The following is a 15,599-nucleotide window of genomic DNA, read 5'->3' as shown; positions in this document are numbered from 1 at the left end:
CAACCTGTTCAATTATGGCAATGAAAGTGTTTGAGCAACGGTCCCCCACCCTAGTTCCGCAAACCTGATTCTCCTTCAGAAGGGTCGTCTCCCAGTCTGCACGGATGTTCAACCACAGAATCACATTCAGGACTGATGTCCACCGGTCCTTCTCTCCCAGGTTCTTGCATATCCAGGGTGACTGGCTTCAACCCTGCTTCTGTCTCAGCACGTCAGACCTGTAGATACCGTTCCAGTTGGGGCATGATGGTGGGGGGGGGGGGTCAGGCAGTACACTGTGAGGGTGGGGTGAGATGGTACGTTCTGGAGGGGGGGTGAGATGGTACACTCTGCGGGGGGTCAAATTGTACACTCTGGGGGGATCAGATGGGATCTGGGGAGAGGTCAGGAAATGTGGTATTGGGCAGATGACCATTGCAGAGAGGGGACAGCCTCTGTGCAGGAAGTGTTGGTTAGTGACAGCACTCTCACTTTGGTTCATATCTTTCTAGTGGATCTGGAGGACGTGGGGAGTCAAGGTTTGCCTTGATATACCTGATGTGTATAGCCCAGCCCAGACATACTTAGGAGGTCAGGAGTCACTCCTGAATTCCTGGAGTTTTGTGCTGGTCTGAAGTCTTAATCTCCAAACACCTTTTCCATTGAAGGCAATGATGGATTTCATTGTTGGTTCCTGCTGTTTTCAGTGTGTTGCTCTCAAAATGTGGGAGGTGTCCACATGTATCTGGGCTTCACTGTGAAACCCTGAGGTGCTTTTTCAGAAGGAATTACTTCAAATCTTTCTCAACATCATGATGGCCCGGATGTTCGTCAGCCATAGGATTCCTGTGTATAAATGGTTGAGAAGCACTTGTTGTGTAAATACACCGTCTTTTTTTTTCCAGGGAAAGGGAATCAAAAAAAAATCTAGAGAACATAGGTTTAAAGTGATGGGGCAAAGATATGAGGAAAAGGTTCTTTACGCAGAGTGTGGTCTCTACTTGGGTCTTTACACCATCACCTTAAACCTATGTCCTCTAGATTGTGCAACAAACTGCCAGAGGAGTAGCTGAGGCATATTTAAATTGATAACATTTAAAAGACCTCTGGTTCATTGATGGGAGACATTCAGAGGCGTATGGTATATGGTTTAGAGAGATTTGATTTTGGTCACAGATAGGAGATGATATAGTATGTTTTAGAAGAATTTGATTCAAGAATAGGAGTGGTTTCAAAGGAGATGGTATATATTTTGGAGGGATTTGTTTCATCGATAGGACAGGGTTAGGACGATGAGGTTTATCAGTTGGTGGGTTTGGTTCATGGATGGGAGAGTTTTAGAAGGATATGGATCATGGAGAGGAGAGATTTGGAGCAGATGTGGCATATGGCTTAGAGACAGTTGGTTCACGGACAGGAGAGGTTTGGAGGGAGATGGTGTAATGAGTTCTTCGAGGCTATGTGGGGCACCAGAGAACATTGGGCTTCAAGGTTTCCATAACACCTGCACTGGTTAATTGTTTAATGACATTGTTAATCATTTTGAGTTCCTTGTGTTTTACAAGCTGAAATAGGTAAAGAACAATGTGATTTTGTAAAAGACGAAGGCGATATTGATACTATCAGGATGAGCTATTCAAGTGCAAAAAGATTTGTTTGTTTTTTTGACTACACAAAAGCATTTGATAAAGTGAAGCACAATAAGTTATTTGAAATATTACAGGAAACATGAATATTACAGATTCGAAAGACCTCCGCCTAATCAGAAATCTGTACTGGGAACAAACTGCCGCTGTAAGAATAGATGGAGAAGTGAGTCAGTTTACAAAAATCAAGAGAGGCGTTAGACAAGAGTGTGTTTTCTCCCGATTTGTTTAATGTGTACAGTGAAACAATATTACAAAAAAATAAGAGACATCTTGGGAATCAAAGTTGGCGGTGAAAACATCAAAAATTTCAGATATGCGGATAACACTGTTAATTGCAATTACGGAGGAAGAACTACAAAACTTAATTGATATCGCTGTTGAAGAAAATGCAAAAATGGGTCTATCTATCAATTGCAAAAAGACAGAATGTATGGTGATATCCAAAAAGAAGGAGAATCCTATCTGCAGGCTGAAAATAAACGGGGAAGACATAAAACAAGCCCAGAACCTTTGCTACTTAGGAAGCTGGGTGACATCAGATGGCAGGTGCGACTTGGACATCAAAAGAAGAATAGGGATGGCAAAAGACACCTTTATGAGAATGAAGAGTATACTGACCAATACCAAACTAGGCATGACAACCCGCCTCAGAGTACTGAAATGTTACATTTATCCAGTTATGTTATATGGCTCAGAATGTTGGACAATATCTAATAACATGAGGAAATGATTTGAATCAGCAAAGATGTGGTTTTTGAGGAGGATGCAAAGAATATCATGGACGAAACAAGTATCTAATGAGAATGTCATGAACAGAGCGAGCACAAGAAGAGAAATAATGTATGAGATCATGAAAAGGCAACACAACTTCATTGGACATGTGCTTAGGAAAGAAGAGTTAGAATGCACGGTAATTATGAAGGGAAGGGAAGAAGGGAAGGGATTAAAGGGAAGAAAGTAAGTGGAAGGCAAAGACAAATGATGATGGAGACAGCAGCCAGAGAACTGGAAATGAATACCAATGAAGATCCACTTGACCCAAAACAGGAGTGTGTGGGCCATGGCGGTCAAAGCTCAAACTGGGCACAGCCCCTGATGATGATGATGATGATGATGATGTGTTTTTCTTGCACAACTCACTCTTTGTAATGCAGACGCCTAGTGTCTTCTGTTTGAAACTTCAGTTCTGATAAAGGGTCTCGGCTGAAATGTCGGTTGTTTACTCTTTTCCATAGATTCCTGCTGAGTTCCTGCAGCATTGTGTGTGTGTGTGTGAGTGTGTGTGTGTGTGAGTGTGTATGTGTGTGTATGAGTGTGAGTGTGAGTGTGTGTGTGTGTGTTTGTTTTGCTCGGATTTCCAGCATCTGCAGATTTTCTCTTGTTTCTGTTTAAGCTTGTACGTCAATTTTTATATGCTCAGGGGTTCCATGTCACTTGCGTTATTTAGGCGGATGTTGATTAGCACTGATCGGACTATCCTCATTTTAAGAATGCTACTTCTCGCAGTGTCGTTGATGTTCTTTTGGAATTATTATGAATAAGCTCTCATCGCCGTCTCTACATCTGAGTCTATCGTTTCTCCGCACTTAGGTTCTGATATTGCCAGAGCACATCGTGACAGAAGGACGCTGTTAAGTAATAGACCCAGCATTTTGACATGGGCTGGCTTTAGGTGAAAATGCCACTTATTCTCAAGTCCACGTTCTGAGTTTTTCCAAATTTACGTTCCGAGTGTCTCTAATATACCTTCTGAGTCTCTCCATCCGAGCTTCTCCAGTCTATGTTCCGTGTTTCTGAGTTTTTCAAGTTGTAAATACCTGGGTTCCCAGCTTCAGGGTCCCGTCACTCAGATCTGCATAGCGCTACAAGCAAGCTTATTGATAAAGTTCGTTCGATTCAACCAATCGGTATTCAAGTCAATAGTGTAAATTTTGTAAGAAGTTGCCCTTTCCTGATGTTGTTCCTTGCAAATAACCCTATCAAGAGCAAGCTACCTTATATTTAACCTCGATGAAAATCATGATACAGACTATCAAAATTGAACAAATATAACAAATGAAACAGTAAGTTGTGATTTCAACCCGGAAGAAGAGCATGACTATGCGGCCTCTAGCTGCAAATTTCAGAGCACAGTCTTGTATGAATAACTTTATTTTGAATAAAGTATATTTTGTTAAAAAATTGGACGATTCGGCAGAGCTGACGGCAGGCTGGACGGTAGCTCCCGACTCCGGATGGAAACGGTGAAGACAGCCAAGCTGCACAGGAGGAGCACAGCCACAAGTCACCTGGACACGATCGCACGGCACAGCCCGCTCCCGGATCGACTTCCTCTTCCTCTCAGCGTCCATCTCGGTCAGATCCACCGGCATCTCGCCGGTGTTCCTGTCTGACCACTGCCTTCTGCGAGCCACCTGTCACCCACGGGAGGACTAGAGAGCAGGCAAGGGGGACGTGGAAGCTGAATGTTAAGCTGCTGACCCCAGAGAACATTAAGGAACTAGAGAGGGAGTACAGAGATTGGGGAACCTTGAAAGCCTTCTTTGATTCCCCGGTTCTCTAGTGGGAAGCCACCAAGGAGAACATCAAGAGGTTCTTCATCCGCAAAGGTTTCCAGAAAGCAAGGCAGGAGCAGAGGGAACTGCGAAAACTCCAGACAGAGTTGCAGCAACTTTTCCTTCTGCAGTCGAAGGGGGTGGATGTCAGGGAGGAATTACGAGAGGTGAAGGGCCGCAAGCGCAGCACCTCGCCGCCGAATCCTCCAAGATCATCTTCCGATCAAGGGTCGAAACCGTGGAACAGGACGAGACGAGACGTGACGTGCTCACGCTTCTTCCAGAAGGTGCACAGGGGGAGCTCTGTGATCCACAACCTTAAGGAAGAGGACGGCTCAGTCGCGTCCTCGCAGACAGACGTACTGAGGATCTGCAGGTCCTTCTACGCCGGTCTGTATGACAGAAAGACCACAGACACCACAGCCTCCCATAGCTTCCTGTCGTCTATCACGCAGGTCTTAGACCACGGCAAGCGGGAGAGTCTGGACCAGCCACTGATCCTGAACGAGCTGACAGGCTCCACCGTTCCTTTGAGTCGAATAGGACTCCCGGGAGCGACGGCTTACCGGATGAATTGTATTCGGCCCTGTGGAACTGGATGGGCCCAGACCTGCTAGAAGTGTACAACGCTATGCTTCTGGCCGGCAGCATGTCGGAATCCATGAGGAAGGGCATCATTACCCTCATCTGCAAGCAGAAGGGGGAAAGGGATGACATTAAGAATTGGAGGCCCATCTCTCTCCTGAATGTGGACTACAAGGTCCTGTCCAAGGCTATCGCCAACAGGGTCAAGTCTGCTCTGGGACAGGTGATCCACCCGGACCACACCTGTGCTGTACCGGGCAGGAAGATCTCAGACAGCCTCACGCTGCTGAGGGACACCATCGCCTACGTGCAGGACAGGGGGGTGGACGCCTGCCTGGTCAGTTTGGACCAGGAGAAAGCCTTCGACAGGATATCGCACACGTACATGGCGGACGTGCTCTCCAAAATGGGATTTGGGGAGGGAATCCGGAATTGGATCAGACTGCTCTACACAGACATCCGTAGTGCAGTGCAGGTCAACGGGTGGGAAACAGCTTCCCCATCAGGTCTGGAGTCAGGCAGGGCTGCCCTCCCTCCCATGTCTTGTTTGTCTGCTGCATAGAACCCTTTGCCGAAGCCAACAGGAGGGATGAGGGCATAAGAGGGGTGACGCTGCCAGGCAGTGGAGGGACCCAAGTGAAAACCTCCCTGTACATGGACGATGTCACCGTCTCCTGCTCCGATCCGAGGCCAGTTCGCAGGTTGATTGGCATCTGCGACCAGTTTGAGCTGGCGTCGGGGGCCAGGGTCAACCGCACGAAGAGCGAAGCCATGCTCCTCGGCAACTGGCCCGACCGATCCAGTGTCCCCCTTCACCATCAGGTCTGATTACATGAGGGTGTTGGGGATCTGGTTCGGGGAGTTGTGGGGGGGGGGTGCGAGGCGTGCAATAACAATTGTCTGGAGCGGACTGTCAAAGTGAAACAGAAACTGGGACTATCGATAATGGGGAAGAACATGGCCATCAGGTGTGAGGTGCTCTGAGCTGCTGTACTTGGCGCAAGTGTGGCCCGTCCCCCGCTCCTGCAGTTCGGAAATCTCCCGAGCCGTCTTCAGATTCGTCTGGGGATCCAAGATGGAGCGGGTCAGACGGGCCACCATGCACAAGTCCCTGGACAATGGGGGCAAAAACGTTCCCAATGTCGCCCTCACCCTGATGGCCAGCTTCGTGTGTGGCTGCATCAGGTTGCGTGTGGAACCCAGATCCACACCACCACGTGCCCAGGTTCTACCTGTCGCCCTGATTACGAAGGATGGGTCTGGCCCCATTCCCGCGCAACGCCCCAGTCAGCTGGACGTTGCCGCACTACTTGGCCTTCGTGGAGAAATTCTTCCAGAACAGCGCCTTTGACCACAGGGCCATCAGGTAGTGGGCGACACGGAATGTCCTGCAGACCCTGCAGGAGAACGACGTGATGGACACAGTGGGGCGGTTCCCTGAGCAGACTGTCCAGGTCATCTGGCAAAATGCCTCATCGCCAGACCTCACCAACAGGCACCAAGAACTAGCCTGGCTGGCGGTGAGAGGGGCCCTCCCAGATTTCGAATTTCACGTTTTCAAGGTCTTAAGTTGCTGGGTCTCAGAGCTTTCTCTGTGTCTGAGCATTTGGCCTAAGCGTCCGGCCTAAGCGCCCCCGCCCGAACGTCCCAGCCCAAGCGTTCAAGACTCTCAAGGATCTTTCGGTTTTCCTAGGACTTTTTCAATGTTTTTGATGTTTTTTTCCAAAGTTTCCAAAGTATTTCTTTAAGATTTCCAAGGTGTTTTTAAAGTTTCCAAGATTTTTCAATATTTCCAACGTTTTTTTTCAATGTTTTTTATTAATGTTTCAAATATTTTTCCAAAGTTTCCGGAGCTTTTTCCCCAAAGTTTCAAAAGTTTTTTCAAGATTTCCATTTTTTTTGATATTCCAAGGTGATTTTTGAGTGTTTCCAAAGTTTTCCTTCAAAGATTTAAATGTGTTTTTTTTAAGATTTCCATTGTTTTTCGATGCCTCCAGGTGTCTTCTCAATATTTCCAAGGTTTTCTCCAATGCTTGCAAGGTTTTTTCCAATGTTTCCAAGATTCTTTCAAGATTTCCATGTTATTGTGAAGGTTTCCAAGCTGCTTTTTATTCAAGCTCTTCTGTTCTCCCTCCCTCCCTCCCCCGCCAATGTTATTTATTTATTATTGAGTAATCCCCTTCGGCCATTCAATCCTGCAATCTCTGATTTAATTGTTGCTTAATCATGGGACAATTTATAACGATCAATTAACCTACCAACTGGTATGACCATAAGACCATAAGACAAAGGAGCAGAAGTCGGCCATTCGGCCCATCGAGTCTGCTCCGCCATTTTATCATGAGCTGATCCATTCTTTGGACTTGTAGCACCTGGAGGACCGTGCCCCCCCCCCCAGCTGTCACAGGGAGAACATACAAACTCTTTAGAGGCAGCGGTAGGAATTGAATTCAGGTTGCCGGTACTGTAAAGTGTTGTGCTCACCATTATGCTACTGCGCAACCCACGTTCCCAAAGTTTTCCCCCCAAGATTTCCAAGGTTTTCCAAGGTTTTTCAATGTTTTCAACATTTTTGTTGGTGTTTCTAAGGTTTTTTCAATGTTTCTGAGATTGTTTTTCTTAATGTTTCCTAGATTGTTTTTTTTCAATGTTTCCTATGGTTTTTTTTAATGTTCTCAAGACATTATTCAACATCTCCCAGCTTTTTCCCCCAATGTTTCTGCAGCATTTTTCGACGTTTCCAAGGCTTTTATTCAAGGTTTCCAAGGATTTGTTTTCAATGTTACCAAGGTTTTTTAAAAAAATGTTTCCAACTTGTTTTAAATGTTCTCCCTGTCTCAAAGCCTCCCAAACCTCCCTCTTTGGACTCTGCACAAGGTTCCCGGGTTTTGCTTGAGGTTTCCAGGTCTCAGTCTCTTGTGGTTCCCAGGTGTCTCAATCTCTCATGGTTCTCAAGCCTCTCTGTCTCTTGGAGTCCCCAAGTCTTTCTGCTTTTCAAGGTCCACAGACCTCTGCCTCTCTAGGTCCCTCCCGAGTTCCCCAGGTCTTTCAAGTTGTCCCTGGATTTTAAGCTTTCAGGTCTCCCTGGGCTGTCAGGTGCCAGCCATAGGGAGGGGGGCCCTGTAATGAGTTCTTTGGGCCTGTGCAGGGCACAGGAGAGCATTGGGCTCCGAGGTTTTTAGAGCACCTGAATTGGTTAATTGTTGTTTAATGCCAGTTGTTAATCATTTAGACTTCCTTGTGTTTGTCTTGAGCAACTCACTCCTTGTAAGGTGGTCTCCTGGTGCCTTCTATTTAAACTTGTTAAGTTCATTTTGATATGCTCAGGGGTTCCGTGTTACTTGTATTATTTAAGTGGATGCCCAGTTAGCGCTAATCACAGGGTACTAGTTTTGAGAATGTCACTCCTCGCGGTGTCACTTCCCAAGCCACCGATGTTCTTTTAGAAATATTACGAATAAACTCCCATCGTCATCTCTACCAAGTCAGTCATTCCTCCACACTTGGGTTCCACCAATGTCAGAGTACATGGCGACATGTGGTATGTTGGTTTAGAGGGATTTGGTTTGTGGGTAGGAGAGGCTCAGAGGGATATGGATCCAATGTGGACAACTGGGACTTGCATCTGGGTTAGCATGAACGAGGTGGGCCGATGTGCCTGTTTGCATGCTATCTGAGTAACCGCTCTCTGACCTTTGATGCCAGGATTTCTCCTCTCATCCAGGTTATAGATAACTTATCCTCACCTTCCACTCCTTCAGTTCCCACATTCAACACACATTCAACCCTACCCTTCCCACCTCAGTACCCTGAAGGGTCTGCTTGCTGTGTGACTCCCACCTTCGCCCACTCCCTTTACCATGTTGTCACTGGAGAGGCAACATTTGACATTTTCTCCCTCGCTTTGCATCTCGCAAGGATCCAACACTGAGTCCTGGTGGAGGGTGTTGACCTGAAATACCAACAGTCCATCTCCCTCTACAGATGCTGCCTAACCTGCTGAGTAGCTCCAGCTCCTTTTTGTCTCATTCCAAACACTCCTCCTGTCTGAAGCCATTCACCAACCTTCCCCCTACTTTGGTGTACTGGTGATCTCACAATAGGCTCCCCTCTATGCACTGGAGAAGCCAAACTCAGAGCTGGTCAGTGCGTCAAGTCTCTCCCAGCCCTGTGTGTTGGTGCCTGCTCCTCACCCTCTCCCCACAGCCCACAAATTAATTTGTCTGCCTCTCAATTGAACACTGAAGCTGAACCTGCTCCACTAGACCCCCAACCGCGTATTCCAGACTCCAATCACTGCACATCTCCCCTCTCCTTCGGTCCTTTTCCTAACTGTTATTATTTGATATGCCTTGGTTGGTGACACCCCTAACAATATCCCTCTCCCCCTTCTCTCTCCCCATCTCTCCTCTATTCCCCTCCCCCTTGCCGCCACGCCCCCTCTCCAGCACCCCACCCCCCTTCGCCACCCCACCACCCCTCTACCCCCACCCTCTCTGCAGCCCAGGCAGCATCTGTGGAAAGAACATTTCAGTTCAAAGACCCTTCAGAAGCCAGATCCGACAAGTGGTCATTGATTCGAAGTTTTTCTCTTTCCACAGATGTTGGTGACAATCTCCAGGATTTTCTGCTTTTGCTTCAGATTTCCATCACTGCAAATGTTGTCCCATTTCCCGCTAACGGAGGGTTCCGTGGCACGGAGATGCTGTCTCTCAGCCTCAGGGACCCAGACCCATCTTGAAGTCTATTACAGTCTGAGTGGTCTACACATTCTCCAAACCTGTGACTGCATAGGTTTGTTCTCACCCCCCCCCCCAACTGAGCAGGTTAATTGGCCAATGTAAAGTGCCCTTTGCATGTAGGAGAGGGTAGAATCTGGGGCCAGGTGCGGACGCCTGGAAGTGCAGACTTGGTGGACCAGAGAGGACCTGTTTTCATAGCTCTCTAGGATTAAATGAACCCTGTTGAACTGAAATCATTGTCTTGCGAGTCGGAACTCTTCCTCTCACTCTAGTCCTTGAGCCACTCACTGAACCTATTGAAACCAAAACAACCCTGTAACATACGTGAAATATTATGACCAGTGTCTCAAGCAAAGGTGCTCCACACCTGGAAGAAAATGCAGTGAAAATTACAACTGAGAAGGTGCTCAGGAAGCTTAATGGTCTGAGGGTGGATAAATCTCCTGGACCTGATGGAATGCACCCTCGGGTTCTGAAGGAAGTAGCTGGAGAGATTATGGAGGCACTAACAATGATCTTTCAAGAATCGATAGATACTGGCATTGTACTGGATAACTGGAAAATTGCAAGTGTTACTCCACTATTTAAGAAGAGTGGGAGACAGCAAAAAGGAATCTATAGACCGGTCAGCCTGATATCAGTGGTTGGGAAGTTGTTGGAATCAATTGTTAGGGATGAGGTTATGGAGTACCTGGACACCCATGACAAGATAGGCCAGAGTCAGCATGGTTTCCTGAAAGGAAAATCCTGCCTGACAAACCTACTGCAATTCTTTGAGGAGATTACAAGCAGGATAGACAAAGGCGATGCGGTAGATGTGATGTACTTGGATTTTCAGAAGGCCTTTGACAAGGTGTGGCACTTGAGGCTGCCTAGCAAGATAAGAGCCCATGGAATTACAGGGAAGTTACGAGCATGGGTGGAGCATCAGCTGGTTGGCAGAAAACAGAGAGTGGGAATAAAGGGATCCTACTCTGGGCGGCTGCCGGTTACCAGTGGAGTTCTACAGGGGTCGGTGTGGGAACCACTGCTTTTTACGATGTATGTCAATGATCTGGACTATGGTATTAATGGATTTGTCGCTGAACTCAGCACAACAGGTAGCATCTATGAAGGGGAATGAACAGTCAATGATCAGGCCAAAGCCCCTTATCAGAACACTGCTTGGAATTATAATATTGAAGGCAGAAGGGCAGTCGATAAACAATAGTCCGATGTGTGTTACTGTCCAAATGCTCCAGGGATTAATGTAAGGCCTGCGAGATGGATTTCAGTTAAATGGCAAGTGGCAGTGGGTCAGGATGTTTGAAAGGCCGAAGTAGGAGGTACACAGCCCGACCTGTTGTTGAATATTTCAGTATTCCATCCCTCACAGGGATCTTACTTTTTGTGGCCCGTTGGCGGTTTCCAGCTAAAGCTGAGTCTCTGATTACAGCAGAAGGGCATGTGATCCCGGCTGTGCTAACTCACTCTCTGTTGATTGATAGCAGAGTGGGCAGAGGGGCCTAGATCGGACAATCATCGGAGGCTGAGGGACGAGAGGCAGGTGTGGTGGGATAAACGGGTGCTGGTGGTCTGGAGGAACCTGGGGTACTCGGTTTGGAGATCTGGTCATGTGGGTGACACTCCGGTCAGGTGGGAGTAGTTCTATTCCCAGGGGCGGGGCTCTGGCCCAGTGGGCGGAGTCCTGGATCCGGGGGCGGGGTGCTGCTGGAGAACGGTGCGGCGGGAACCGGCTTGGGAGCAGCTGCTGTGAGTAACCGGAGGGGAGGGTGTCAATGTAGTGTTGCGCCGTGTATCTTGGGTGCGGGAAACGGCTTCAGTCGTCCTGTCGGAGCCGCGAACGCTGAGCAACAGGTCGGCGGCACCAACCGCAGTCCGGCTGTTCCGGCCGGCGGTGGATAAACCCGACACCGATCACTGCTCCGACCCCTCCCTTCCCACAGACCCTTCTCACGCCCAGCAACCTACCCCGCTCCTACACCGTCCCCCCCGCTCCTTCACCGCCCGATCCCCCAACACATTTCTGCAGTCGGACAGTTTCAGACAAAAGAATTCACAACCCCCTCCCCCAGCTCCTTATCCATTCCCCCGACCTCGTCTCGTCTCCCCCAACACAGTCTTTCTCATTGATCCAGTCCTTTTCTTTCCCCCCAGCGTCCGACCCGTCCTTTTCTTACCCCCCCGTCCTTTTCTTTACCCCCCACCGTCCGACCCGTCCTTTTCTTTACCCCCACCGTCCGACCCGTCCTTTTCTTTACCCCCACCGTCCGACCCGTCCTTTTCTTTCCCCCCACCGTCCGACCCGTCCTTTTCTTTCCCCCCACCGTCCGATCCGTCCTTTTCTTTCCCCCCACCGTCCGAACCGTTCTTTTCTCCCCACCTCACCATCCGACCCGTCCTTTACTTTCCCCACCGTCCGACCCGTCCTTTTCTTTCCCCCCACCGTCCGACCTGTCCTTTTCTCTTCACCCCACCGTCCGACTCGTCCTTTTCTCCTTTTCTAACCCCCCGCCCGACCCGTCCTTTTCTCTTTTTCTACCCCCCCATCCGACCCGTCCTTTACTCCTTTTCTACCGCCCCCCCCCGTCCGTCCGTCCGTCCGTCCGTCCGTCGTATCCCGTCCTTTACTTTCCCCACCGTCCGTCCCGACCATGTCTTCCCGGCCCCACTACCACCATCACTCCCGGCCTTGTCTTTCCCCTCCCCCATCCTCATTTCCCCCTCCCCCACCGACACTGTGTCCTTTCCCCGTTCCAGCTCCCTCCTCCCAAACCCACAGCCCCTCCACCCTCCCCCATTGGTTCCTGCAAATTCTGTTTTAGTATCTCATCTTTGTGATGTGCCCTCCCAGCAACTAAACAGACCCTTGGTCCTAACTTGTCCATGCCAGCTAAGGTGCGCTCTCCCAGGGCCTTTTAAACGCTATATCCGCCTCATCTATTTTCACTGGCAGCTGATTCTACGGTTTATACCACCTTGTCTGTCACTCTGAGCACAGATCTCAAGTGGTTGCTTTGTTTGTTCTCTTGGGCATTGATGACCATGGTGGAACAAGTCAGTGGAGCACAGCAGGTTGTTAGCATTGTTGAACTGAACCAATTATTTGTGATTTTCAGAGTGTGTTTTGTACATTATTTATTTTATCACTCTCATTCCCCCAAACACAGACTCAATTATCGACATGCCAGTGGGTCTGCGGGTATCCACCACTGGCTGATTTACTGGTGGGCTGAGGTATTTATTTTTATTTGGAGATGCAGTGCGGAATAGTCCCAATGAGCTGTGCTACCCCAGCAATCCCAATTTCACCCTCGCCTAATCACAGGGCAATCTACAGTGGCCAAGTAACTGGTTCGTCTTTGGTCTGTGGGAGAAAACCGGGAGCACCCGGAGGAAACCCACACATTCCATGGGAGAACCTACAAACTCCTTGCACAGGGTGCCGAGATTGAGCTGCGAACTCTGAACTGTAACAGTGCGAGTCCGTGGTGTATTCTGTTGGCAAAGACAGGAATCAGTTCTCACAGCCCGGTGTGTCACCTCCTGAGATGACGCTGAAAGACTGAGTGAGCTGGGGCTCTCCCCTTTGGAGCGAAGGAAGATGAGAGATGACGATTGAAGATGACATGACCATAAGAGGCATAGATAGAGAGTGGGCATCTAGCACCTTTTTCCCAGGTGTCGATGGCCAGTACCGGGGGAGGAGAGGAAAGTATAGCAGAGATAGGTCTCTACACACAGAGTGGTGGGGAAGTGGAATGCACTGCTGGGGGTGATGGTATTGGCTGATATAATGGGAACATTTATGAGACTCGTAGAGATGTAAGAGAAATGGAGGGTTTGGGGCTGTGCATGAGGGTTAAAAGTTCTGCCCAGCATTTTGGTCTGAAGGGCCTGTACTGTGCTGTGTAATGTGTAACTATTAAATTCTTCCGTCCTTTATTCTACCTGAAACAAGATGTTTATCTGAAAGTTCAAAGTAAATTTTATTTTCAGAGTGCATATATACCACTGCGTCCAACCCTGAAATTCAATTTCCCTCGGGCATAATCAGCAAATCTATAGATCAGTAACTATAACAGGATCAATGAAAGATAGTCCAGAGTGCAGAAGACAACAGACTGTGCAAATGAAAATATAAATAAACAGCAAGAAATAACAAGATAAAGAATCCTTAAACTGAGATCATTGGTTGTGGGAACGTCTCAATGGATGGGCAAGTGAATGTAGTTAACACCTTTTGTTCAAGAGCCTGATGGTTGTGGGGTAGTAGCTGTTCTTGAATGTGGTGGTGTGAGTCGTGAGGCTCTTGTATTTTCTAGCTGATGGCAGCAGCGAGAAAAGAGCATGGCCTGGGTGGTGAGGACCTTTGGTGATGGATGCTGCTTTCCTACGACAGTGTTTTGTGTAGATGCACTCATAGTTGGAAGGGCTTTGCCTGGGTCAGACTAGGCTGCACCCATTAACTTTCGTAGGATTTTCTGTTCAAAGGCATTGGTGTTTCCATATCAGGCTGTGAAGGCAACCAGTCAGTACAGTCTGCACTACACATCTATAGAAGTTTTTCAAAATTTTAGATGTCAGCTGAATCTCTGCAGGCTTCTAAGGAAGCTGCCGTGCTTTCTTCACAATTGTACTCGCCAATCAAACTGATTTCTAGGAGTGAATTGAGAAGGAGTCTCTGTTGGTTCCACTTTACCCGATCATTCTTCATACTTAGTTCCCTGCACCAGCAACTTCACTTGTTTTTGGCTAGAACTCCAAATGGAGACATTTGCAAACATCCAGCATCCTTTAGGATGTTCCAAAGGCCATTAAAGGGAAGTTGAGAATGCATCCAGTGTTCTGTGCTTTATAATTGGAGGCCTCGAGTACACAAGTAAGGGGGTTGGTGCTGATTCTGTGCACATAATGGTTTCTGCGTCAGCTGCAGTGTTCTAATCTCCACATTGCAGGAAGGACGTGAAGACTTGAAGAAAAGATTATGGTTCTGTGATGGAGATCTAGAGTTGCAAGGATAGTTTATAAAGGGTGGAACTCTTGTGAAAGCTGAGGGAAGATTTAATTGACATTTATACAGTGGTGAGGGATCTGGACTGAGAAGAGAGTTATGGTGGGAATGGTGGTCTGGAGGTCTGACCGGTAGCTTTCCTGTAGTGCTGGAACCTCGTGATTAAAATGACCTGGGCAAAATAGAGTTGAGCAGATAATAAGTTTGCAGACAACATGAATGCTGGTGGAGCTGTGGATAGGGAGAAAGGTCGCCAAAAGTTTTGGCAGAATACAGAACAATGGGAAATGAGGGCAGCAAAATTGCAGATTTTCCTGTTGGGTTTCTGTGTCATTAAAGGAATGTTCTGTTTTAAACAACTTGTGCATTATTTTTGTTTTGGAACAATAACCACCAGCTGTCTACATCATACCTTCCAATGAACAAAAAATAATTCTTGCAGAAATTCTGTGGGTCCAGCAGCATCTTGAGGCATGTATTATTGCATAGAAATAATAATAACATGGATTATTGCACAGAAATAATATATAACATGGATTATTGCACAGAAATAATAATAACAAGGATTATTGCACAGAAAATACTGCAGTGGGCTTGGAAATTTACAAATGCAAAAGAGCTGAAATGCAGGAATTGAGACGGTTTTAACATTCCAAATATTAAAAGGCCTGAACAGATTAGATATGGCAAAGTTATTTCCCGTGGTAGGGGAGTCTAGGACAAGAGGGCATGACTTCAGGATTGAAGGACGTCCATTTAGAACAGAGATGCGGAGAAATTACTTTAGTCAGAGGGTGGTAAAGCTGTGAAATTTGTTGCCATGAGCGGCTGTGGAGGCCACGTCATTGGGTGTATTTAAAGCAGAGATAGGTTCTTGATTAGCCAGGGCATCAAAGGGTATGGGGTGAAAGCAGGGGAGTGGGGATGACTGGAAGAATTGGATCAGCCCATGATTGAATGGTGGAGCATACCCGATGGGCCGAATGGCCTACTTCTGCTCCTATATCTTATGGTCTTTACAGACTGAATGTTCTGGTTGTCATGTTCCAGGTTTCGACAGATTGCAGTTTGGAAG

At 47.7% G+C, this 15,599-nt stretch overlaps 1 protein-coding gene across 2 annotated transcripts in view; it reads left to right on the top strand.

The window, feature by feature from the left end:
- Positions 1–15,599, top strand: part of LOC134339423 (lysophosphatidic acid receptor 2-like) — a 116,119-nt gene that overhangs the window by 22,765 nt on the left and 77,755 nt on the right. Inside the window, exon 1 of one of the 2 annotated variants that reach the window (XM_063035904.1) lies at positions 11,199–11,262. The exons of the other annotated variant lie outside the window; for it this stretch is intronic. The gene's annotated coding sequence lies outside the window, so the exon portion shown is untranslated. Of the gene's footprint in view, positions 1–11,198; positions 11,263–15,599 lie in introns of those variants that run through there. 2 annotated transcript variants of the gene reach the window in all.

Source organism: Mobula hypostoma, chromosome 29 (genome assembly GCF_963921235.1).
Source record: "Mobula hypostoma chromosome 29, sMobHyp1.1, whole genome shotgun sequence".
NCBI lineage: Eukaryota > Metazoa > Chordata > Chondrichthyes > Myliobatiformes > Myliobatidae > Mobula > Mobula hypostoma.
Note: the sequence above shows the minus strand (reverse complement) of the source record. Positions and strands in the feature narration are given on the sequence as shown.